Genomic DNA, 26,886 nt, shown 5'->3' on the forward strand with positions numbered 1-26,886 from the left:
ACTATAAAGATAGTGAGAACAGTCTTGAATTGCTGATGACACCTCTTCCCCACCCATAGCAGCAGTGGGGTGCACTGAGAGCATCTCTGGGTGCTGGGGGAGGAAGAGCACAACAATTGTGAGCCATTGAACTCAGTGTTGTCCTGTTAGAGCAGAAAGGAAAACCAGACCAAATTCACCTGATGCCTGCCCATGGAGGGAGCATTTAAACTAGCCCAAGCCAGAGGGGAATTGGTGATTCTAGTGATCAGAACTTGAGTTCCTGCAAACCTCACCACCAAGGGCTAAAATTCTCTGGGTTTCTAAGTAAACTTGAAAGGCAGTCTAGGCCATAAAGATTGCAACTTTTGAATACTAGTGCTAAAACCCCCAGACTCAGCCTCACAGATGGCTACCTGCTTTCAGGGTCTTATCTCACAGCTGAGAACTTTCCTTCTGTTGGTCAATAAAATTCTTTTCTGCCTTATGATGTCTGCGTATCTTATTCCTCTTGGTCGCAGGACAAGAACCCTGAATACGCTGAGCTGCCAATGGCAAGAGGAAAAGAGCTGTAACCCTCCTGTTTGCTGAGCTGCAGGCAGTGGGAATAAAAGAGCTGTAACCCTCCCTCTCACTTGCCAAATTATGGGAGCAAAAAGGTTGCTGGGTTCCACTCCCTCCTGCTTGCCAAACTACAAAAGCCACAACAATCTCACATACCCTATAAATATATATATATATACTTACTATGTACCCACAAAAATTTAAAATTAAAAAATTTAAAAAATAGCATTCCATTGTTTCCTGGGTATCATATATTCTGCTGAAAATCAACTTTCAGTCTAATTATTTTTACTTTGAAGTGTAACTTATCTTTTCATCTGCCGTCTTTAATGTTTCCTCTTTATATTTGACTTTAAGCAATTAGATGACAATGTGCTTTTTAAAGCCTTTTTTTATACCGGTCATGCTTTGGGTTTAGATTTTGCTGAAGCTGTATTATATTCACTTTTCTAGGTTTTCTCATCTCTAAACCTTGGACTCTTATGTTTTAGGCAATCCAGTTAAGAGAGTGTCCATCTTTGATACTCTTAACTCCAGTTTTCTTTTGTACAGCTTTATTGCCTCCTGAAATATTTGAGCCACAATTTTCTGCTTAATCACTCTGTTTTTACCTTCTTAAGCATTGGCATATGCCCTGTGGTACCCTCAGTATTTGCTCTCTCCATTTCCCCATCTCACTTTTCTTGGATTCCTGCTTTTCAAACTCCCCAATAATCTTTCACCATGGGCTCTCTTTTCAAGTAAACACAGCATAGGGCACTTACAATCATGTTTAACCAGCTTCTCTGGGGGTTTTACTGATACTTTTGAAAATTTTTCTGAGTGCTAATGGCCAAGCAAAGCACTGCTGTCATTTCCACTGAGTGCTCTCATAACCATGGTCACTACAATTGAAGCAAAATTTTACTGAAAAACAATTGAGCAAAAGTTCTTCAGTGAGAATAACCCTCAAATGACATATGCACAGAAATAAATAAAAAACACTTGAAGCTAATTGGTATTTTCATAACTAAAATTTCCAGTGAAGAAGAATAGAATATCATTTTTAAAATATAGACTTTTTAAAATTAAAGTATGAGGCCGGGCACAGTGGCTCAAGCCTGTAATCCCAGCACTTTGGGAGGCTGAGGCGGGCAGATCACCTGAAGTCAAGAGTTTGAGACCAGCCTGACCAACGTGGTGAAACCCCATCTCTACTAAAAATACAAAAATTGCCAGGAGTGGTGGCGCATGCCTATAATCCCAGCTACTTGGCAGGCTGAGGCAGGAGAATTTTTGAACCCAGGAGGCGGAGGTCGCAGTGAGCTGAGATTGTGCCATTGCACTCCAGCCTGGGCGACAAGAGCAAAACTCCGTCTCAAAAAAAAAAAAAAAAAAAAAAAATTAAAGTATGAATTTTATGTGTAGATGTTTTAAGATTTGAATGCCAGTTTTCCAGTCTGAACTTTCAAGGATATGAGAAAATTAAATGCAGATGAAGCTGGTTTTAGGTATTGCCTCAGAAATGATTCATGTGAATGTAGCCAGATATTCACATTTGGATGGTAATGGGATTAAATTCTTGGATATAAATATGTGTATATGTTTTTGTATATGTGCATATGTTTTGTATATGTTTTTGTAAGCATGCATAAGTCCATTGGGTGTGTGCTGACCTTTTTTAAAAAAATGTCCCTAATTATAATTTTAAGAGAAAAACCTGTAACTTCATTCCTTTCTTCAGTCCCTTACACAATTACAATACTGCAGTTGTTGTCGCTCTCCATAGTGACCAGTTTCCAAGCCTCTGACATACCTAGATACGTGTAAATTTTATGAATGAAGACAAAGCAGTTAAAGTTTGGATTTCTGATATATTATTAACACTATTATTTTAAATCACTGCCAAAATGTTGCATTTTAAACTAAGCAAAATCTTGCATTACGGGCCATATCTAGTCTGTTGTGAGATGTCATTTCTCACAAACCTATGTCTTTTTCAAACCCTTATATATTTTCAAGGAGTTCAAAATAGGGATTCTGAACCTTTTAAAAGTCAGCAAATCTTTGGAAGTCTGGTGATGCATATATATTCTATCTCAGAATAACATTATTAAATGCATAGATAATAGGATTATAAGGAACCACTTACATTTAAATACATTTATAAAATATCAAATTTGTGATATAAGGATGCATATGTTTTCATTAATGTTTTGCATAACAATATCTATTGGCAAGTTTAATAACTACAGCAACTTTGAAGTCATTATAGCTATAAAGTATATTTTAAGAGGTCTACAACTGTAATATGATTATAATACTATCTAACTGGCTTCTATTGATGAGAATAATTCATGATAAAAGAAAAAGATACATTTTATTTAGACTTCAGTGAAAATTTTTGTTTTTTCCCCATTCAATATCATGGATTCCCTAAATTCTATCCACAGAGCCCTTGTGCTTCTGTGGACACCAGATTAACCCCTGGTTTAAAGAGAAGCTATTTCTAGGATCCTGATAATACAATAGAAGCATGATAAATGTTATTTACTAAAGGTAAAATATTAGAATATTCTTGAATCTGTAATGCTCTGGCCTGCAAACACTATAGCCACTTGGTTTCTCCTTTGGGGCCTAGACCTATGTCCCTGTCCATACTTGCTTGTTTGGTTTGAATGAAGTCTCTTATAATCTGTGTCAGATTCCCACTGACAAAACACTCTGTTCCAAAGGATCTCCTGTAAGAGAAGATAGAGAGGAGGGGAGAAGGTTTCCACAAGTATAGAGATTGGTATACCATATGCTGGAATAAATTTGCCATATGTTGGATGTGATATCCATACTCCCAAAATGGCTATGACTGTATATTTGTGTCCAGGAACAATTCCTGGTATTGCCTTCAGTTTATAAAGCCCTCATGAATTGAGTTGAGTCCTGGCTCTGTAGTTTTTATTTGTTTGTTTTCTTTTGTTTTGTTTTACTCTTTTCTGCAATCTTCCCCTTACAGTATCAAGTCATCCATGGTTCAAATGTAAATTGCTTCAATTTTCAATTTAAAGAAAGCGAAAACAGTTTGCTTTTATTGTTGATGATCTTGTAGATGTGCTTTAGAGGTTTTTTGTGCAGTTTTATTTTTATTTTTAATTGTATCATTGTATGTGTGTAATAGTAGTTGTGAGTCTGTCAGCAGAGAACTTTTATAGGATGTCTTCTTTGGTCAGTCAGTATTTATTGAGGGGTCATTACAAGCTGTCTGAAATTAGATAGACTATTCAAAAAATAAAGTTAAAGCATCAAAACACTTTGATAATGAATATCAAACACATCGATTAAAATAGGGACCCATAATGTAGAGTGTGTATTTCATACATTTTGATAAGTTAACAAAAGGCATTATTATCCTGAATCTAAATGCAGCTCCCACCAAGATACAGCACAATAATAAAAAGGTTTCTTCCGGTTATATATTTTGGATGTGTTAGTAGCATGCAATGGTCATTGGCATGAAAATTTTAATACCTTTTGGCTTGATATCTATTTAATTAATACCTTTAGTTCATTTTAAGTGAACCTCTGTTATTTATCTCCAACTCATGACTTGTTTATTTTAATTAAACTGCAACAGCTTTCTCCTTCTGAATACAATAAAGAGCCGTTCCTCTCTAAGTAAACAACAGCTCTTATAAAGCTATATTTAAATTATCTTTTATGCATATCAGTATAAGCAACTACAACAATTACTCATGAAAAACTGAGACTGAGCTTCTTATCTTTCAGATGCTAGTTAGTTTTTAGATGGCCTTAAATGATGTATTTTTAAAGAAGTTTTCCTTTTGTAAAATTTTCTTCAACAGCACACCGGCAGAAGATTACTAGTACTCTAGCTTAAAGAAACCCTCAATTATTTTTTTATTCAAATATATGTGTGTATCACTGTATTTGTGTGTAGAGAGGAAGGTGGTGGTTTTCAGAATAAGACAGTATTTACATATGTAGGAATCAAGAATGTTTTAGTTAAGTGCAGAAACAACACTAAGAAGATGAAAAGGTTCATTGAATGGCAGGACAGATTTTGGGGACTAATGGGCAGATGTTGATGCACAGAGTCTTGCAGGGTTCTTACAAGACAGTGGAGAAAGATCAAAGTGGTTGAGCCAATGTACAGACTTAATTATGCACCTGGTTTACAAAATACAAAACTGAGCTCCATTATGTGAAGTTATTGACTTGAAGCATAGCCATCCTGCAGACCTAAATCAAACATGAGAAGCCAAGAATATTTAAATACAGCTTTTAGAAAATTGGAGAGGTTCCAGGAATGGGCTGAAGGCTTTATTAAGGTTTATGTGAAAAATATTTATGCTAATAATGTACAAATTCCATACTTGTATTTATGCCTATAAATGTGTATGTATTATTTTCCAGAAGTTTATAGCTCTTTGACAAACAACTTTTAAGTTCTCAGCCCCTTAGAAAGGTTCCATAAATATGAGTGAAGTATCTCCTCAAAGTCCAGAGCAATATATACTTTTCAAAATTGGGCTTTTATTTCATTTTTATTTTTTGCCAAATGGTAGTTCCATCATTTTTTCCTATTTTAATGAGGTAATATTCAAAATAATGGCAGGATCAAAATTAATTATAGCGTCTAGAGTGACTTGCTACAATAGTAACAAAGAGAAATATCTAAAAGGGATTTTTTACTTAAAAACCTGGGAAAATTGCCTGTTCTATTAAATAAATATTGGAAGTTGTAATTTGAAGCTTACAGACCCCTTTGTGGTGAAAACTTTCCCCTTTTCATCTTCTTCACCCCAGTATTAAATGATAGAATCAATGAATGAAAGAATTGCACCATTCTCTTCACTATAAAGTGTATATCCTATATCAAAGCATTGAGGTTTCATATAGCAGTAAAGCCTGAGCAACCTCTATAGTCACACTGTATTTGTATTCAGGGGGTGACATTTATGAGCTGTAAGCTTAGGAAAGTTACTTAATCTATCTCTCCTTCCTTCAGTTTCCTAATCTGTAAAATAGGAAAATATCTGAGCCTCCTATAAAAAGTTATGGTAAGACTTATTGTTAAAAATATATAAGTGCTCAGTAAGTATGAGTCATTTTTGGTATTACTGATATCCATTTTCTGTATCAATAGTTAAGGGTCACGGAAGGAAATCAAAACATTAATTACAGTTTGTAAAACGTGACTTAAAACATGTTTTATTTTGATTCTTGAAAGCTGTTATTGTTTTATTTTCTTTGTTTAAGTCTTCTAGGCTAAAATAACAAAACTTATTTTCAATTGAAACTTGTATTGGTAAACCTGCCTAAATACCATCAAAGTCTTGATTTATTCTCAAAGGTATTGTTAGGCCTTTTTTATAATCTAGAATAATTTTTTTCATAGATTTTTTAGTTTTTTTTTTTTTTTTTCTGTAAAGTAAATGTTACAGTGAAAATCATTCTGGATTAAGAAACAGAGGATTTGGCCTTAACTGTTAACTCAGCCACGGCTGGCTAAAAAAATTTTGGTCAGATGATTCAGTCTCTCAGCTCACAGATAGTAAGTTTCAGGACTAGCAAATGATGATAGGATTAGCTTTTTTCAACTTTACAGGATTGTTGTGATGTAGATCCGGAAAATGAAAGCATTTAAAAATTTAAATTTTAATACACATACAAATATTTAGATTTAAATTATTTTAAAACTGTAGCATACTGTCATTATTCAGTCATATGTAGAACACTCTTGATATTGAAGTTATTCAAGGTATCTAAATCCTATGTTACAACGTTAAGTCAGGCATTTTGTAAATTGCTTTCCGATTGTTTTATAGTTCTTTTGTTCCATTCTTCCTCTCCTTCTATCTTCCTTTGCAATATTAAATTGATTTTTAATTTTTTTGTTTACAAAAGGAATGATGGGAGTGTGAATCAAATGTATAGTTGGTATGTCTTTGAAAATAAACCTTAATGACAATTTACTGTGGGATTTTTCACCAATAACTCGTAAGGAGTTAAAAGAACTGTGTGATCTATCAATCTGTCTGTCTATCTACGTATCTATCTATCATCTACTTAAACTTCTGCCTTTTCATGTGAATAAGACTTTTCAGTGCTTACATTTTTAGAATTTAAAAACGGGAAGAAAAAATGAATGTTAACTTTTAAGTATATTGATTCTATAAAACAAAGTGGAATCCAATGGCTTTCTTGTTTAAATATGATAGATAATGTAGATCAAGAATTTCCTAAAAATTAAACAATGAATTAGCTTCTCTTCTAAGAATTGAATATTTCTTAGGTTCAAAAGTGGGTATTAGCTGGCGCTGTTAGTTTTGGTGAATGAATTTGGATTTCTTGTCATTCATTCTTATTTTTAAATAACTGCATTAGTTTTCAATTACATGGAAATACAATTTTTGCTTATCAGCTAATAAAATGTACAGAGATCCACCTTGCACATGAATAGCAATGTGCTATATTGAATTTTGGTAAATTATAATTAAACTTCCATTAACCTAAGGACTTAAAGACGGACGTCTATTAGGTATGCCAGTTGACTTTGTTTTTTAAAATTTATTTTAGTTTTTAACTGACACACAATAATTGTACATACTTATGGTATGCAATGTGATATTTTGAAATACATGTACACTATATAATAATAAAAATTAAGGTAATTAACATATCTAACAACTCAGACATTTATCTTTTTTGTTTTGTTTTGTTTTGAGACAGAGTTTCGCTCTTGTTGCCAAGGCTGGAGTGCAATGGCACGATCTCGGTTCACCACAACCTCTGCCTCCCAGGTTCAAGCAATTCTCCTGCCTCAGCCTCCCAAGTAACTGGGATTACAGGCATGCACCACCACACCCGGCTAATTTTGTATTTTTAGTAGAGATGGGGTTTCTCCATGTTGATTAGGCTGGTCTCGAACTCCTGACCTCAGGTGATCCACCTGCCTCGGCCTCCCAAATTGCTGGGATTACAGGTGTGAGCCACCACACCCGGCCCAGACATTTATCTTTTCTTTGTGATGGAAACATTCCAAATCCTCTATCCTAGCTATTTTGAAATGCTGTCATCACTTGGTATCCATGGGGGACTTGTTCCAGTAGCCCCTGAGAATGCCAAAATCCATGGATCCTCAAGTCTCTTATATGAAATGGGATAGTATTTGCATATAATCTACACACATTCTCCTGTATACTTTAAAACATCCCTAGATTACTTATAACACCTAATACAATGTAAATGCTATATACATAGTTTTTATACTGTACTTTTAAGGGAATAATGACAAGAAAAAATCTGTACTTGTTCAGTACAGACATGACCATCCATTATTTTCTGAATATATTTGATGTTCTGTTGGTCGAATTGAAAGATGCAGAACCAAAGTTATAGACAGTTGACTATGTAGCATATATGATTGTTAACTATAGTCACCCTACTGTGCGATACAACCAGAACTTAATCCTCCTAACAGTAAATTTCTTACCCATTGACCAACCTCTTCCCATTCCCCATACTTTCAAAATATTATCTCTATATATTGTAATAATATATATTTCTTCTTTGGGTTTAAAATCTATCTTACCATTTAAGCATGAGTTGTGATAATTTCAGATTTTAAAATATCTTTTACTTTTTATATAGGAACTTGTTCAAGCTGGAAAAGGATGTAGAGGTAAATTGAAACCTGGAAACAAAACAAGACCCAAACAAGTTAAATGAATTGACTATCAAATAATTAATAAAAGAACCAGAAGAAAAAAGATATTGGAACTCCTGTTTTTTAATGATTGATATAAGCTGTAATTACATTTTCTTTAATCCACAATGATAGCATATTCTTTGATTTGTATCTGGCCCATGTCTGTGTTGACAGAAACTAGTTTAGAATGCAGAGACATCTAACCGTGGCATAGATAAATCATTCATTCTGTCTCTCAAGTCTGATTATTCAGGATTTATAATCAAAGAGTTGATTTATTTTATGGGCTTTGAAGAAAAAGAAAAAGATTGCATGTACTTTGGAAAATTGATAGAATAATTGATCTTAAAATCTGGCCCTTAAACAAAGATTATCTGAACCAGTAATGCTGTATTACCCACTTCACATTTTTACTCTAATTTGTATTCTCACTCTAATTCTCATAATTTCCTGGCAAGTATTCTCAGCCATTTTATTATTAATAACAAAAGGAATTTTTAAAAATATATATTCAAGGGTCAATATGAAAGAAAATGATTTAGCTTTTTAATCCCATTCACTAACAACTAGATTACTTATAACTGTAAAAGTACTGGTACACTTGCTAAATTAGTTTCCTAGGGCTGCTATAAGAAAACACCAGAAACTGACTGGCTTAAAACAACATAAATGTTTTCTTTCACAGTTCCAGAGTCTTTAAGTCTGATCCTGATGTCGACGGAGCCACATAAGGCTACAATGGAATAATCTTTCCTCTGCTCTCCCAATGTCTGGTGGCTCAGGACATTTCTTCATGTGTGAAAGCATAACTCCACTCTCTGCCTACAACTTTGTATGGACTTCTTTTCTCTGGGTCTGTGTTCTTTATATCTGCATGTCTCTCTGTGTTCAAATCTCCCTGTCCTGTCTCTTATAAAATCACCAGTCATTGCTCACCTAAATACAGGATGGTTGAATCTTGAGATTCTTAACTAATTTCATCCGCAAAAACCTTTTCCTCAGTAAGGTCACATTCTGAAGTTCTGGGAGAACATGAATTTTGGGGGGAAACTATTCAACTCACTATAGTTGATTTTATTATTATAACCTATGTTGAGTATTTTTACTTATTGTTGCATTATTACCCGGGGAATATTTCTTGTGAATTCACATGTACAGGAAGAAAATATTACAAGAGGAGATATGCAATTAGCTAATGGAAAGACTAATGAATAACACTCACTGTTCAGAACAGACTACAGCAAATATTAAATTCCCCACTGATTTTCCTGTATTGAAGTAAAAATTTCTTAATTATTAAATATAACAAATAGCCTGGAGATCAAATTATAAACATAAAACAAACTAAATTCAATGTAATCTGAGATCTATCATCCATTTTTGGATAATATACTGTCTTTGCTAATTCTAGGACAAAAATAATCATGGATAATTAAAAATAGAAGCTGAATTTTGAATAGATGCAATACCATCTATCTTGAATGACTTTGAACATGTAAAGGTAGTTCTATTTTTAGTAACATATATGTTTGTTCAATTGAGAATTGAAGGCAAGTCTTAAACTGGATTTATTCCACTTGAGCTAAGTCTTGAGGTGGAACTAACTGTTGGCTTATTTACATCATCACTAAATAATTTAATCAGTAAATAATTTTAATAAAACTCTACTTCATTAAAAAAATCTAAAGCATGATCTAGGAAGTGGTTTCTAAACAAATGTACTCTTCATGCTGTGTTTGAAATTACTGCATAGAATTTAACAATATGCCTTAATTTTTCAATATATTCGAGGATTTATCACAGTTAAGTTCCAAGCATTCTTTGCGTTCCTCTTGTGTGACAACATCAATATAGAGATAATTTATTTTTACTTCATTATTTTATTATTAATCTATTTTTTCTACAGTTTATTATTTCTCTCATTACTTCAGTGCACTGAAGCTTAACATTCAGGCTATTTACAGTTGGTATAGGGTCAAAGGGAAGAGTGTTAGTTTGTAAATAGATATTTTTGAAACAACATTAAACTGTTGTTATTATTATTAATATTTTTTGAGAAAGAATCTCACTCTTTCACCCAGCCTTGACCTCCCAGACTCAAGCAACCCTCCCACCTCAGCCTCCGGAGTAGCTGGGACCACGAGTGTACGACACCACGCCTGGATAATTTTTTGTAGAGACTGGGTTTTGCCACCATTGCCAAGGCTGGTCTCAAGCTCTTGGGTTCAAGTGATCCACCTGCCTTGGCCTCCCAAACTGTTGGTATCGCAGGCATGAGCCATTGTGCCCGGCCTAACATTAAATCATTAAGACTAGCAACCGTGGTAGTATATGAAACATATTGAATTCACTTAAGAATTTTTTATGAAAGATTGCCTTGTACTATGTTACAGTGGTGTATACTATTAGATTATCATTTTGAATCAAGGTGCTGGTAAAAAACATTATCTGGAGGAATCTACTACTCTCAAGAAATCATATCAAACTTATGCTTACATATCTTCTAATTATTTAAATTTTACCTCACAACCCTCCTTGACCTGAACAAAATAGTCTGATAGGTAATTTGTCTTTTTAATGCTGAACAGGATGATGATCACTGGGAAATTTACATAGCTGCCTCCAATTAATTGGATCTTATATATTAAAAAGATAACAATAGTCATATTTAACTGAACATTTTAGTTTTAATTCCCAAATTAACATAATTCCATTAAAAAGAATCAATTCAAAATTTTGACATCTCTTCTATATTTATAATAGTGGAGATGGTCCAACAACATACATATGGCATCACCAAAAATTCAATAAAAGTATTAACTTATTATGTTTGGATTAACTATCCATGGATACTTTTTAATATTTAAAGAAGTCAAATATTTTAAAAGAATATTAAAGGAACATTTTAAGTGAATTCTGACAATTGCTGACTGATTTATAATAATTTTAGTAAATCCCACTCATATATTCCTAAAGATAGAATTGTGAAGTTTTTGTATTAGGGTAATGAAATGGAATAATTGGTAAGTTCCATGCTTCACTGAATTGATGAAGGATAGTGAAAATTAATGTTTGGTTTTTCTGTTCTAAATTTTGAAGTATTAGTAAAAGTATAATATTGTCTCTACTGAAATTGAATTGAAAACTGGGATATTTATTCAGGATAATAAGAAAGATGATCGATGTCATAATAGGAAAATAAGTTTAGTTTCCAAATAGATTTTATTTTATACATAATATGTAGTATCAACATATAGTTTCATTTTATTGAATGTTTTTTCAGTTGGAATTATGACTCTGAATTCAAAAAACGTAAGTATTTCTTTTTACAAATATCTTTACTTCATAAGGATGCTATATAGATAAATTATGTTTACAAATCAAATTGCTAACAATTATCTATAACATAGATACATATGTATATAGTGCATTATCAGTTATTCTATTAGAGAGTGGCCATAAAGAGATTTTAGAGTTTGGGGTGTATGCTGTCATATGATTTCTTGAATAAAGAAATCTTTCGTAAATTATGTAATTTTATAAGATCAGCAGCCATTTTCTATCTAGCAAAGATAAAAACTTGAAATAATAAAGAAAAACTTTACCAGGAAGAAAAAAATTTAAAACATGAATACATGAATCCTTCTCTCTGAAGCCTATCTTTAAATAAAAAACTTTGCCCTACTAATGTTAGAGAAATGTCATTGCTTTGCTAGTTTTTGTTTGTTTGTTTGTTTGTTTGTTTGTTTGTTTGTTTGTTTTGAGACGGAGTCTCGCTCTGTCACCCAGGCTGGAGTGCTGTGGCCGGATCTCAGCTCACTGCAAGCTCCGCCTCCCGGGTTCACGCCATTCTCCTGTCTCAGCCTCCCGGGTAGCTGGGACTACAGGTGCCGCCACCTCGCCCGGCTAGTTTTTTGTAGTTTTTAGTAGAGACGGGGTTTCACCGTGTTAGCCAGGATGGTCTCGATCTCCTGACCTCGTGATCCGCCCGTCTCGGCCTCCCAAAGTGCTGGGATTACAGGCTTGAGCCACCGCGCCCGGCCGCTTTGCTAGTTTTTAAAGTTTTTAAATTATTATTCAAGTTATATATGTTCATTATAGAAAATGAATAAAATAAAGATACACTCAAATAAAGATGAGAATATATAATAAATTAAAAATTAACAAAAATCTCAGTTATGCCATCCTTTTTTTGAATTTTTGAATCATCCCAATCTTTTTTTCTTTGGCAAAATCTATGTGGTAAAAATATCTAGCTGTATAATTACACTCCATATACTTCTTTTAAAACTACTTTTTTTTTTATACGCCACCATTACGGTATTATTCTAAATTTGACTGTGTACTTTCTTTTACCAGTAAGTTTTATACTTTCAGATGTTTGTGTGTTATTCATTAGCATCATTCTCTTTTAGCCTGATGAACTCACTTTAGCATTTTTTTTTTTTTTATTATTATACTTTAAATTTTGGGATACATGTGCAGAATGTGCAGGTTTGTTACATAGGTATACACGTTCCATGGTGGTTTGCTGCACCCATCAACCCGTCATCTACATTAGGTATTTCTCCTAATGCTATCCCTCCCCTAGCCTTCCATCCCCCAAAAAAGCCCCAGTGTATGATGTTCCCCTCCCTGTGTCCATGTGTTCTCATTGTTCAACTCCCACTTATGAGTGAGAACATGAGGTGTTTGGTTTTCTATTCCTGTGTTATGTTGCTGAGAATGATGGTTTCCAGCTTCATCCATGTCCCTGCAAAGGACATGAACTCATTCTTTTTTATGGCTGCATAGTATTCCATGCTATATATGTGCCACATTTTCTTTTTGCAGTCTATCATTGATGGGCATTTGGGTTGGTTCCAAGTCTTTGCTATTGTGAATAGTGCTGCAATAAGCATATGTATGCATGTGTCTTTATAGCAGCATGATTAATAATCCTTTGGGTATATACCCAGTAATGGGATTGCTGGGTCAAATGATATTTGTGGTTCTAGATCCTTGAGGAAACACCACACTGTCTTCTGCAATGGTTGAACTAATTTATACTCCCACCAACAGTGTAAAAGTGTTCCTATTTCTCCACATCCTCTATAGCATCTGTTGTTTCCTGACTTTTTAATGATTACCATTCTATGTGGCGTGAGATGGTATCTCATTGTGGTTTTGTTTGCATTTCTCTAATGAACAGTGATGATGAGCTTTTTTTCATGTGTTTGTTGGCCGCATAAATGTATTCCTTTGAGAAGTGTCTGTTCATATCCTTTGCCCACTTTTCGATGGGGTTGGTTTTTTTTTTTTTTTCTTGTAAATTTGTTTAAATTCCTTGTAGATTCTGGATATTAGCCCTTTGTCAGATGGACAGATTGCAGAAATTTTCTCCCATTCTGTAGGTTGCCTGTTCACTCTGATGATAGTTTCTTTTGCTGTGCAGAAGCTCTTTAGTTTAATTAGATCCCATTTGTCAATTTTGGCTTTTGTTGCCATTGCTTTTGGTGATTTAGACATGAAGTCTTTGCCCATGCCTATGTCATGAATGGTATTGCCTAGGGTTTCTTCTATGGTTTTTATGGTCTAGGGCAAGATGGCCGAATAGGAACAGCTCCAGTCTGCAGCTCCCAGCGAGATCAATGCAGAAGGTGGGTGATTTCTGCATTTCCAACTGAGGTACCCAGCTCATCTCATTGGGACTGGTTAGACAGTGGGTGCAGCCCACCGAGGGTGAGCAGAAGCAGGGTGGGGTGTTGCTTCACCCAGGAAGCACAGGGAGTCAGGGAGTTCCCTCCCCTAGCCAAGGGAAGCCATGAGGAACTATGCTATGAGGAACAGTGCATTCTGGCCCAGATACTACGCTTTTCCTACGGTCTTCGCAACCCACAGACAAGGATTCCTTCAGGTGTCTACATCGCCAGGGCCCTGGGTTTCAAGCACAAAACTGGGCGGCCATTTGGGCAGACACCGAGCCAGCTGCAGGAGTCTATTTTTCATACTGTAGTGGCACCTGGAATGACAGCGAGATAGAATTGTTCACTCCCCTGGAAAGGGGGCTGAAGCCAGGGAGCCAAGTGGTCTAGTTCAGCAGATCTCACCCCCACAGAGATCAGCAAGCTAAGATCTACTGGACTGAAATTCTTGTTGCCAGCATAGCAGTCTGAAGTCGACCTGGGATGCTCGAGCTTGGTGGGGGGAGGGGTGTCCACCATTACTGAGGCTTGAGTAGGCGACTTTCCCCTCACAGTGTAAACAAAGCCACCTGGAAGTTTGAAATGGGTGTAGCCCACTGCAGTTTGGCCAAGCCTGTAGTCAGACTGCCTCTCTAGATTCCTCCTCTCTGGGCAGGGAATCTCTGAAAGAAAGGCAGCAGCCCTAGTCCGGGGCTTATAGATAAAAGTGCCATCTCCCTGGGACAGAGCACCTGGGGGAAGGGGCGGCTGTGGGTGCAGCTTCAGCGGACTTAAACGGTCCTGCTTGCCAGCTCTGAAGAGAGCAGCAGATCTTGCAGCACAGCGCTTGAGCTCTGCTAAGGGACAGACTGCCTCCTCAAGTGGATCCCTGACCTTTGTGCCTCCTGACTGGGAGACACCTCCCAGCAGGGGTCGATAGAAACTTCATACAGGAGAGCTCCACTAACATCTTGTGGGTGCCCCTCCAGGACAAAGCTTCCAGAGGAAAGAACAGGCAGCAATCTTTGCTATTCTGCAGTCTCCACTGGTGATACCCAGGTAAACAGGGTCTGGAGTGGACCTCCAGCAAACTCCACCAGACCTGCAGCAGAGGAGCCTGACTGTTAGAAGAAAAACTAACAAATGGAAAGGAATAGCATAAACATGAACAAAAAGGACATCCACACAAAAATCCCATCCAAAGGTCACCAACATAAAAGGTGAAAGGTAGATAAAGCCACAAAGATGAGGAAAAACCAGGGCAAAAGGCTGAAAATTCCCAAAACCAGAGTGCCTCTTCTCCTCCAAAGGATCATATTTCCTCACCAGCAAGGGAACAAAACTGGATGGAGAATGAGTTTGACAAATGGACAAAAGTAGGCTTCAGAAGGTGGGTAATAACAAACTCCTCCGAGCTATAGGAGCATGTTCTAACCCAATGCAAGGAAGCTAAGAACCTTGAAAAAAAGATGAATTGCTAACTAGAATAACCAGTTTAGAGAAGAACATAAATGACCTGATGGAGCTGAAAAACACAGAATGAGAACTTTGAGAAGCATATACATGTATCAATAGCCGAATCGATCAAGCGGAAGAAAGGATATCAGAGATTGAAGATCAACTTAATTAAATAAAGTGTGAAGACAACATTAGAGAAAAAAGAATGAAAAGGAATGAACAAAGCCTCCAAGACATATGGAGCTATGTGAAAAGACCAAACCTACATTTAATTGGTGTACCTGGAAGTGATGAGGATAATAAAACCAAGCTAGAAAACACTCTTGAGGATATTATCCAGGAGAACTTCCCCAACCTAGCAACACAGGCCAACATTCAAATTCAGGAAATACAGAGAACACAACAAAGATACTCCTCGAGAAGAGCAACCCCAAGACACATAATCATCAGATTCACCAAGGTTGAAAGGAAGGGAAAAATGTTAAGGGTAGCCAGAGAGAAAGGTTAGGTTACCCACAAAGGGAAGCCCATCAGACTAACAGCAGCTCTCTCTGCAGAAACCCTACAAGCCAGAGAGAGTGGGCACCAATATTCAACATTCTTAAAGAAAAGAATTTTCAACCCAGAATTTCATATCCAGCCAGACTAAGCTTCATAAGTGAAGGAGAAATAAAATCCTTCACAGACAAGCAAATGCTGAGAGATTTTGTCACCACCAGGCTTGCCTTACAAGAACTCCCAAAGGAAGCACTAAATATGGAAAGGAAAAACCTGTATCAGCCACTGCAAAAACATACCAAATTGTAAAGACCATCGACACTATGAAGAAACTGCATCAACTAACAGGCAAAATAACCAGCTAGCATCATAGTGACAGGACCAGATTCACATATAACAATATTAACCTTAAATGTAAATGGGCTAAATACTCCAATTAAAAGACACAGACTGGGAAATTGGATAAAGAATCAACACTCAACGGTGTGCTGTATTCAGGAGACCCATCTCACATGCAAAGACACACATAGGCTCAAAATAAAAGAATGGAGGAATATTTACCAAGCAAATGGAAAGAAAAAAAAAAAAAAGCAGGGCTTGCAATTGTAGTCCCTGACAAAACAGACTTTAAAACCAACCAAAGTCAAAAAAGACAAAGAAGGGCATTACATAATGGTAAAGGGATCAATTCAACAAGAAGAGCTAACTATCCTAAATATACATGCACCCACTACAGGAGCACCCAAATTCATAAAGCAAGTTCTTAGAGACCTACAAAGAGACTTAGACTCTCACACAATAATAATGGGAGACTTTAATACCCCACTGTCAATATTAGACAGATCGATGAGACAGAAAATTAAGAAGGATATTCGGGACTTGAACTCAGATCTGGGCCAACCGAAGCTAAAATACATCTACAGAACTCTCCACCCCAAATCAACAGAATATACATTTTCCTCAGCACCACATCGCACTTATTCTAAAATAGACCACATAATTGGAAGTAAAACACTCCTCAGAAAATGCAAAAGAAAAGAAGTAACAAACAGTCCCTCAGACCACCGTGCAATGAAATTAGAACTCAGGATTAAGAAACTCACTCAAAACTGCACAACGACATGGAAACTGTATAACCTGCTCCTGAATGACTACTGAGTATATAATGAAATGAAGGCAGAGATAAAGAAGTTTTCTGAAACCAATGAGAACAAAGACACAATGTACCAGGATCTCTGGGACACAGCTAAAGTGGTGTTTATAGGGAAATGTGTAGCACTAAATGCTCACAGCGGAAAGCAGGAAAGATCTAAAATCGACACCCTAACATCACAATTAAAAGAGCTAGAGAAACAAGAACAAACAAAATCAAAAGCTAGCAGAGACAAGAAATAACTAAGATCAGAGCAGAACTGAAGGAGATAGAGACACAAAAAACTCTTCAAAAAATCCATGAATCCAGGAGCTGGTTTTTTGAAAAGATCAACAAAATAGATAGACCCCTAGCCAGACTAATAAAGAAGAAAAGAGAGAAGAATCAAATAGACACAATAAAAAGTGATAAAGGGGATATCACCACTGATACCACAGAAATACAAACTACCATCAGAGAATGCTATAAAACACCTCTATGCAAATAAACTAGAAAATCTAGAAGAAATTGATAAATTCCTGGACATATACACCCTCCCAAGGCTAAACCAGGAAGAAGTTGAATCCTTGAGTAGACCAGTAACAAGTTCTGAAATTGAGGCAGTAATCACCAGCCTACCAACCAAAAAAGCCCAGGACCAGATGGATTTACAACTGAATTCTACCAGAGGTACAAAGAGTAGCTGGTACCATTCCTTCTGAAACTATTCCAAACAATAGAAAAAGAGGGACTCCTCCCTAACTCATTGTATGAGGCCAGCATCATCCTGATACCAAAACCTGGCAGAGACACAGTAAAAAAAGAAAATTTCAGGCCAATATCCCTGATGAACATCGATGTGAAAATCTTCAATAAAATACTGGCAATCCAAATCCAGCAGCACATCAAAAAGCTCATCTACCATGATCAAGTCGGCTTCATCCATGGGCTGTAAGGCTAGTTCAGTATATGGAAATCAATAAACATAATCTATCACATAAACAGAACCAAAGACAAAAACCACATGATTATCTCAATAGATGCAGAAAAGGCCTTTGAGTAAAACATTTTTGAGTTGAAGTTTCTGTACATTGGAAACCTACAAGGTAGAGTTCAACAACTGACAGCAGTAGTTCCTCTTTTGGAATAAGCAATAATATTTATTTCATATTTGTTAATAACTTTCAATATTGTTACTCAATAATTGTGTTACTCAATAAATAATGAATAAATATACCAGAATTTCAAAATACAGAAAAGAATCTTAGTAGCTTATATTAAAAGTGAAGTAAATGGAAGACAAAGTCTAAAATGAGGTCAAACTAAATCCCTGGTTGCATCGCAGCTAATATACTGTAGTATTTGGAATCATGATTGAGTTCATATGCAGTGAAATTAGTATTTGTTTGAATACTTAGTTAAAACCAACAAAAAAAGAAAGAACAGTTTCATTTGAAAGTTAAACATTGGTCCTCTGACTCAATTTGTCATTTTGTAAAGATTGTAAAAATTATTTGTAAATATTGTAAATATATTCTGATATTTCTGCGGATCTTGAAGATCTCTCTTCCTTTACTTTCTTCTCTTCCTTCTCTGATATGGGTGTCTCTATTTCTATAATTAGATCTTCTCATTCCCCTTCTTTCTTCCATTTCTTGACTATGGTTGTTATTCAGATATAATTACTTTTCTTTTTAAAATTTCTATAAACTTTTCCCCTTACATTTTCCTTTGAAAAATGTGCTGATCCTCTTACTCTTTTAATGGCTTACTATAAATTGAAATCTTCACACCTACTTTTCTTTGAGTCCAAATTCTTACAGAGCATCATATTTGAATGTGGCCCTTTAATTCAAATAATTCAGGATTTGTAAAGATTAATTAAAAATTTACTGTACAAAATCTGTCGCATCCCAAATCCTTATTCCTATCACAGACAGCATTATTCAGCCACTCGCCAAATGCTGATTTCAATTTCCCTTTTCCTCCATCTTCTCTAGCTAAATAATTCTGAAATTATTATTTCCTTTTTATTAAAAAATAAAATGTAGATCTTTCTCTTGTTTTTCATGCCCACTGCTAGGCTCTTAGTCAAAGGATTTCTTACCTAACACATGAGAAATAGCAAAACATAAATGTCTGTCATCTCTAATCTCTCTGTTCGAAGAGCTGTTCATTTTATGGTCCCCTGCTGATATGATTTGGCTCTGTGTCCCCACCCAAATCTCATCTCAAAGCGTAATCCCTATGTGTCAAGGGAGGGATCTGGTGGAAGGTGATTGGATCATGGGTTTCCCCCATGCTGTTCTTGTGATTGTGAGGGAGTTCTCAGGAGATATGATGGCTTAAAAGTGGCAATTTCCCCTGGGCTCTCTCTCTCTCTCCTGCCACCTTGTGAAGCGCTTACTCCCCCTTCACGTTTCACCATGATTGTAAGGCCTCCCCAGCCATGCAGAACTGTGAGTCAGTTAAACCTCTTTTCTTTGTAACTTACCCAGTCTGAGGCAGTTCTGTATAGCAGAGTGAGAATAGACTAATATACCTGCTATATGATTTATTTTCCTAAAGAATGTTAATTAAGTAACATTTCTACCATATTTAAGCATTTTACTAGGACTTCACTGTGACAGAATTAATCCAAGTACCTAAGCTTAGAATTTAAGAAGTTTCAAATCATACTCTTTTTTATCTTTATGTTGATGCACAATTTATAAAGATCTTCTATGTATTTTAATCATTTATTTTTATACCAACTTTGGTTTGTGTGTGAAAAAAATTAGAAAAGAATGTCTCAGAGATTCTACATAAGTCATGAAGTCCTGATTGGGAGCAGGTCTTCTGAAAAAAAAAAAAAAAAATCTCTGTTTAGCATCTTCTTTATCTATTGCTCCTTATATCTTCTAACAAAGAATCAAGTGTAACATTTGAGGAATATAAAATGAGTTTAATCATTGTTATTAGTCTTGTGAGGACCTGGTTTCTTTGACTTTGCAAGAGATCTGTGAGTATGATTCTTGTCAAAAATACTTAAGAATTTATTGAAGTCATCAAATTTAATGTCTGGATACCAACTAGTCAAAAGCAAAATTCACTTGCTCATCAGAAAGACGAAAACTGGACTAGGATGGAAAATCTCTGAGCAGCTAAGTAAATGCAACAGACCCTGGATTTCTTCTACTCTGCATGCTGGCTTTAGGCCTAAGCACTCCACCTGGAACAAGGCTGCCAGCAGGCCACTCAGATGAAAGAAGAGACAAGCCTGAGATAGTTCAGGGTAAAGGATTAGGAGAGTGAAATTATTTTTATACTCTGTGTTCAGTATGTAATTTATGTTCTCAAGCATTTGAGAAGAATTATTGTATCTCATGTGGAAACTCTCAGATTTATTTTCTTTTGCCTTAGCCTTTCTGAAAAAGTACAATCCCATAATTTTAAAGAATTGTTGGCATATGTTTTATTTTAAATATGTTTTTCTTATAAAAGGATGATTCTAATTTATTCTTAAAAATGTACTTAATTACCTCCCCACTGGATTAGTTTTGATTCCCCAGAAGAACTCTGACAAGGACATTGGTGCAGGTGGATTATTTGAGAGGTGAACCCCGAAAGCACAAGTAAATAAGTGGGAAACTGAAATGGAAAAGGGATAAAATCAAAACTGTATTAAGAAAAGATTCCTGTTGGAGGTAACTGGAGGTCAATCCCACTGGGGAAACTCTCAGATACTGTGTAGAACAGGACTCAGAATTGTCCCACTGAGGAATAAGGAAACTGGCACACTTATTTATTACTCCTGTTCATCACAGGTTGAGGGATATTCATAGAGGTATTTAAACCCTGGCATTTCTTAGCTGCCCCTGGTAGGGGCTGGTCAAGAGCTACCTGCCCCCCTCAGGGTAAAAAAAGAGACAAATACTGTGGGTGAAAATCATACAGTGTGTCCAGAAGCTGGCTACTGTGGCTATAGTTGAACTCAAAAGAGGTTCTGGGAGAAATGTCTTAGTCAATCAGCAATATCTGGTAATTTATTTATGCTTATTTTAAAGAAATATCTCCTTGGCACCTATTATGTGATAAGCATTGGCAAACATGTAAATTGACAAAGTAAATTGACCTGGCCTTCATTGTATCTGTCTTTCTCTCCTTCAGTCCCATATCAAATGATCTTCATCCATATAAATCTTATTTCAAAATACTTTCCCTTCCTCTCTGTTTTCGTTTCCTGCCAATGTTCTAGTTTAAGCTCTCACCATAATTATTAATATGGGTTACTGAAGGAATCTCTTAACTCATCGCCCTGCTTTCAGTTTCACCCTGCTTAAAACCATTTAAATGTTCTCTATGAGCTTCGGATTAATATTTAAAGTCTGTCTCCATGCCTGGTTTGCTGATCTTCCCAGAATCAGTGGTCACTTTTCTTCCCTTCATCTCACGTGCAATATATGGTTCATCCATGCCAGGATACTTTCTATTTCTCGACTTCACCAGGTAATATAGTCTATAACTGTGCACATTCTGACCTCCTTTCAAAAATGAGTCTCTACCCTTGAGTAGAAACTTCTGATACACTTTATTTTCTAGTTCTACTGTCAAATAAGGTGACCTCTTCGAATACCTTTCTTTCCCTTTCTTTATGTCTATGTAGTCTTTGCTTGTTTTCCAATAATTTATATATATTAACATAATACTTTATTGCTTTGTATTGTAGATATTCTATTGTCTGTCTGTCTCTCCAACTAGCCTGTGAATTCCTTGCCAACAAAGATTTGTGTACTTCCTGTCTGTATCCATGACCCAAAGCCTGAAATTGTTTGTTTTCAATAATGTTAAGTGAACAAATATGCATTAATGAAAGACAACACCTGTAACTCCAAGAATTTCAGAGAGTAAGGCATGGTGTGTGTGTTCCCTTAAGAAACTTGCAGTATGATGGCCTCTTAAGTTCTGGAAATTTAATTATATGCCAGAACAGTATATGCAATAACTGCAAGTGCCTCCCCTTGAGAGAGTGCATATAAACTCCCAAGTGAGTTTACATGACCTTAGAAAGCATGATCTAGTCTGAAATATTCATGATAAAGCAAATTTCCTTGGTATTAGCTATAGGCTCTATTCTGGGTAATTATGGTCCTAATTTCATCCCATTATTCCTGCTGAGTCCCTCTACAACCCTCCATATCTCCAGGCCCCACATCCCCTGAATCTGATGAAAATCTAACATTTAACTCTGAGGAGTGACACCGGTTTAGTATTCTATGGTCTTCTCTCTCTTCGCCTCATTTTGTAGATGCTTATAATACAGGCTTAAAAAGGCAATGAGACAGCTGGAAAAAGGTTTCTTTCTCTCTGCCTTTATTTAGCGATTGCTTCGTAAAGCAGGAAAATAGCATCATTTTCATGATTCATCATCTTTTTTCTCTATATTAGCATCAAAAGGAAATAAGATGTCAGTTGATTTATAGCAATGGAAATTTGTGATTGGCAGTACTGTGTGTTCTTTTATTGGATTTGCAAATCCAAAAAGTTTTAAATGGGAAGACTATTCAAGTATGACAAATCTGCTAAGACTAAAACAGGGATTAGTGAGAGGGTCACTGTGCTAATAAAGACTCTTCTTGACCAGGCTTTAGACAGGTTTCTCCAAGTTTTCTTTGTAACTAGGCCTTGTCCTTGGGCCCTGTTTTTGGCCTGCCTAGTTTAGTTGTAGCAAGAATCCTGCTAAGTCAGTTTAATGTGAATCCTCCCACCCTTGATGTGTGATCACTGTGGCCTGCCTTTAGCAAGAAACCTGCTAAGTCAGTTTAGCAAGAACACTCTTCCCCTTGATATCTTCTCTTAGTCATTTTCTATTCAATGAAACCCATGCCAACTCTGCTTTTTAGCTCTAAATTCCTGTCTGTCTTTCCTGTATTCAGAGTTGAGCTCAATCTCTCTTCCTTATTGCTGTAGTATTTATACCTATCACAATAATCCTGAGTAAAGCCTTTATTACCATTTTAACAAGTGTTGAAATAATTTTTAACAGTATTAAATAAATGGCCAGTGTGTTTAAATATTTTAAACTATCTTAGTGTTTTCTGAAATAAATCAAAATTATTAAGCTTGCACTTTTTTTTTTCTAAAGTATGTATGTAAATAGTGGTGTAGAAGCATGTGTGGTGAAATCTTCCCAGTTTATCCTAATAATATTGCTAATAATAAACCATCTAATGCCATCTTCCCCATCTGTGCCTTTCTTCACACTGTTTCTTCTTTCTTGAACATTCTTCTTCTCCCTTGTCACATGGCTGACTTTGTCTCTGAGATTCTGTCTCAGCTCAACTATCTCAGTTAAGAGTATTCTAACCAGCTTGTCTAAATAATGCCCATCCTTATTTCCTATCACTATATTTGTATAGAATTTAAAATAATTAATTGGTTTACATTTACATCCAAATTTAGTAGCTGATTGCCTTTTTCCCATTTCAATAAGTTATACTCATTAATCTATAACCAAATAGTAATGATACTAATCCTATAATTAATTTTTGTTGAATTAATGACCTTTTGACAAGTAACTATGGAATTATTATTGTTATATTTGGGTATAAGTAAGTTAATAAAATTAATAAAATATTAACATATTTAACACTATATTGTGAAAATTACACATTAGCTCTAGTTTAAAACAAACAAAAAACCTAAAAGGCATACACATATATGATGTTAGGTCCATTAAGCAGATTAAAATACAAAGTTCCAAAAAGTTTGAGAAGCTTACAGAAAAGTATATGACTAGTATGCTCTTTTAGTCATATGCTAAAATGACTAGAGCTAAGATTTAAGGGCAGATCATTTTGATTCAGACTCTTTATACATGGCCTGTTTGTTCATCTTGCGAGAATCAGTGACCACTCTTCTCCCCCTTCATCTCACATAGGATGTATTATTCAACCCTTCTACAAAAGCATCTCTCCAGGAGAAATAAACAGGCATTACTTTTTGATGAACTAGAACTATGTGAGTACCCATCTGTTTCTCTGCCATGTGTCCTGCTCATATTTGCAGGCTGCAATTGACATGAGTGCAAAACAAAAATCTCGTGGAAGAGGCATGACACGCAGACCATAAACAACTTTTTTTTTTTTCTTTTTTCTTTTTTCCAGTTTTGTTCCTCTAAGGCTGCCCAGGGAGATTATGTAACTAACTGCCCTGATGGCTGGTTCTCACTGATAACAGGAACAGCTTTGTAAAGGCCAAATGAGGTTAGAAATACACAAACATGTACAGTTCAGGAATTAAAAGGAGACCATCATTTTCATTTTTGTCCTTTTATTCTAAATATTCTTATGCCAAAAATAAACATAGACTAGTCAAGAATAGCATAAAAGACTGCTAGACATTTCAGAAGAAAATAAAACATACAGAATTTTGAGATTTAAAGGAACCAAACATTCATAAGATGACTCTTATCATCTGTCCACTCTAAAGGGTTGAGGGTAGAACTCAGAATCACTTATAGAGAATTGTCCACATCACTGTGCATGAACTATTTTGATGTGCTTGATTTATTCAGTTTCTTCTTTATTAAAATAGCAAAGGGATTTTAGATGCCTCCTTTTATTTTTGATTATATACTTAAATCAGTCCATGACATGAGTTTTCATCCACAACCTCTATTGTGCAAAGGTTAAAAAGAAAAATGACATGGAAAAAATCCATTTTAATTTCTTTCACAACCATCATACTTATGTAGCAAGTTAAATCACAGCCACTTGAGATCCGAATTAGTCTATCATCATGAGGTGTCAATCTCAATGGAAATGCATAATGTATACCTTATACTCTAAGGCCTTAGGTGTTTCTAAATAAATTTTTAAAAATTGCTTTTACTGGTAGATATTTTTGCAAAAGTCATTCACCAATAAAAACGTATGAAGTAAACCAATGTACTAATGTCAATAAAATCCTACCTTTCAACTTATAATGATATTTTTAAAAATTTGTACGAGGTACGTGTAATTTTCCTACATGAATAGATTGTGTAGGGCTAAAGTAGGGTTTTTAGGATATACATCACCTGAATAATGTACATTGTAACATATTGTCATGCGCGTCCGTGTGAAGAGACCACCAAACAGGCTTTGTGTGAGCAATAAAGCTTTTTAATCACCTGGGTGCAGGCGGGCTGAGTCCGAAAAGAGTCAGCGAAGGGAGATAAGGGTGGGGTTGTTTATAGGATTTGGGTAGATAAAGGAAAATTACAGTCAAAGGGGATTTGTTCTCTGGCGGGCAGGAGTAGGGGTCGCAAGGTGCTCAGTGGGGGAGCTTTTTGAGCCAGGATGAGCCAGGAAAAGGACTTTCACAAGGTAATGTCATCACTTAAGGCAAGGACCGGCCATTTTCACTTCTTTTGTGGTGGAATGTCATCATTTAAGGCAAGGACCAGCCATTTTCACTTCTTTTGTGGTGGAATGTCATCAGTTAAGGCGGGGCAGGGCATTTTCACTTCTTTTGTGATTCTTCAGTTATTTCAGGCCATCTGGTCATATATGTGCAAATCACAGGGGATGCCATGGCTTGGCTTGGGCTCAGAGGCCTGACACATATAATACTCTTTTTAATTTTTATTCTATTTTATTCATTTATTTTTTGAGATGGAGTCTTACTCTATTGTCCAGGCTAGAGTGCAGTGGCACAATCTCAGCTCACCACAACCCTCTGCTGCCCAGGTTCAGCGATTCTTCTGCCTCAGCCTCCCAAATAGCTGGGATTACAGGCACCTGCCACCACACCTGGCTAATTTTTATATTTGTAGTAGAGATGGGGTTTCGCCATGTTGGCCAGGCTGGTCTCGAACTTCTCACCTCAGGTGATCTGCCCACCTCGGCCTCCCAAAGTGCTAGGATTACAGGCGTGAGTCACCACTCCCAGACTGTTACTCTTTTTTTTTTTTTGTCACCTTTAACAATTTTTTTATTGTATAGCTTTATATCTCTTATGTACTTAACATTTTATTTTTTCAAAAAATTTTATGTATTAAATCAAACTAATGATACGGCATTTTGAGTTTCATTTTACTTCTTGCTAGTGTCTTTTTCCCCTTTTAAGTGGAAAGTACTATTTGTGAGTAATATTGGAATGCACATTTCATAAAGTATTTTCTAATTTAACCAAGTAAGCTTGACTCTGACTTCGATCTATCATATCAGTAAAAGTATAGATATATAAGAATGTAAAATATTCTGGGGCTCAGAAGACAGGCTTCAGATATGGGGCAATATGCAAAACAAAACAGAGAAAGCTGGATGATCAGATAAGTGACTAGTTCCTACGGAAAACTGCTTGGGCATATTATCTAACCTAGTGGTTCTCAAATTCCAGCCTCCAGACCAGCATTATCACTATGATTTAAAGCTCATTAGAAATGCAAATTATTGAGCCGTATCCCAGACCTACTAAATTAAAACTCTGCTGGTGGAACTCAGCAACCCACGTTTTCACAAACCCTCTGGGTCATGCAAATGCAAACTGAAATTTGAGAACCACTGCCCTAGCCCAGTCATTAGTTTGTTTATTCATTCATCCATCACATATTTCTCAGCTTTTACTCTCTGCTAGGTGCTAGCTGAGTAGCAGGAGCAGAAATAAGGATTAATGATCAACAGCAAACATTTCTTGTGAGCTTATTCTTTGACAAGACATTTTCATAACTAAAATAATTTAGCCTTTATAACAACCTCATAACTGAGATATTATTTGCATTGGAATGTTCAAAATTCCCACTTAAGAGGGCAATAGGAGCACATGGCAGCAACCTGCTTTGTTGAAAAAGTACCTGGCTCGGCCTGAGACAATCTAAGGTGTTTACCCAAAGATAATATCTGAATTGCCTCCACATTTGAATT

The sequence above is a fragment of the Rhinopithecus roxellana genome, chromosome 7, assembly GCF_007565055.1.
Source record: "Rhinopithecus roxellana isolate Shanxi Qingling chromosome 7, ASM756505v1, whole genome shotgun sequence".
Classification (NCBI taxonomy): Eukaryota; Metazoa; Chordata; class Mammalia; order Primates; family Cercopithecidae; genus Rhinopithecus; species Rhinopithecus roxellana.